Source organism: Penaeus monodon, chromosome 31, assembly GCF_015228065.2.
Source record: "Penaeus monodon isolate SGIC_2016 chromosome 31, NSTDA_Pmon_1, whole genome shotgun sequence".
Classification (NCBI taxonomy): Eukaryota; Metazoa; Arthropoda; class Malacostraca; order Decapoda; family Penaeidae; genus Penaeus; species Penaeus monodon.
In genome coordinates, this window is record NC_051416.1 from 28,725,150 (window position 1) to 28,725,419 (window position 270).

At 38.1% G+C, this 270-nt stretch overlaps 1 protein-coding gene across 1 annotated transcript in view; it reads left to right on the forward strand.

The window, feature by feature from the left end:
- Nucleotides 1–270, forward strand: part of LOC119593155 (troponin C-like) — a 15,025-nt gene that overhangs the window by 8,074 nt on the left and 6,681 nt on the right. The window lies entirely within an intron of this gene.

Below are 270 nucleotides of genomic sequence, written 5' to 3' on the forward strand. Positions count from 1 at the left end.
TTTTCCTTTGTGAAGGTACAGTGATCAAAGAAGAGAGAGAGAGAAGCAAAGATGAGCTGACAAACCTGACTGAAGCACGGTCACACGAGATAGTATGAAGGACCTTTATACGTAGTTGACTGTAGAAAAGATCAAAGGAGTTACTGGAGTCTTGTACTTTGAAGTTTGGAAGCGGTTCTAATTCAGTTTTATGAAGTGTATTTGTGTATGTGAGATAGACAAGTACGGAAGGAATAATAATCTCAGTGGGTTATATTAAGGAAAGGAAAC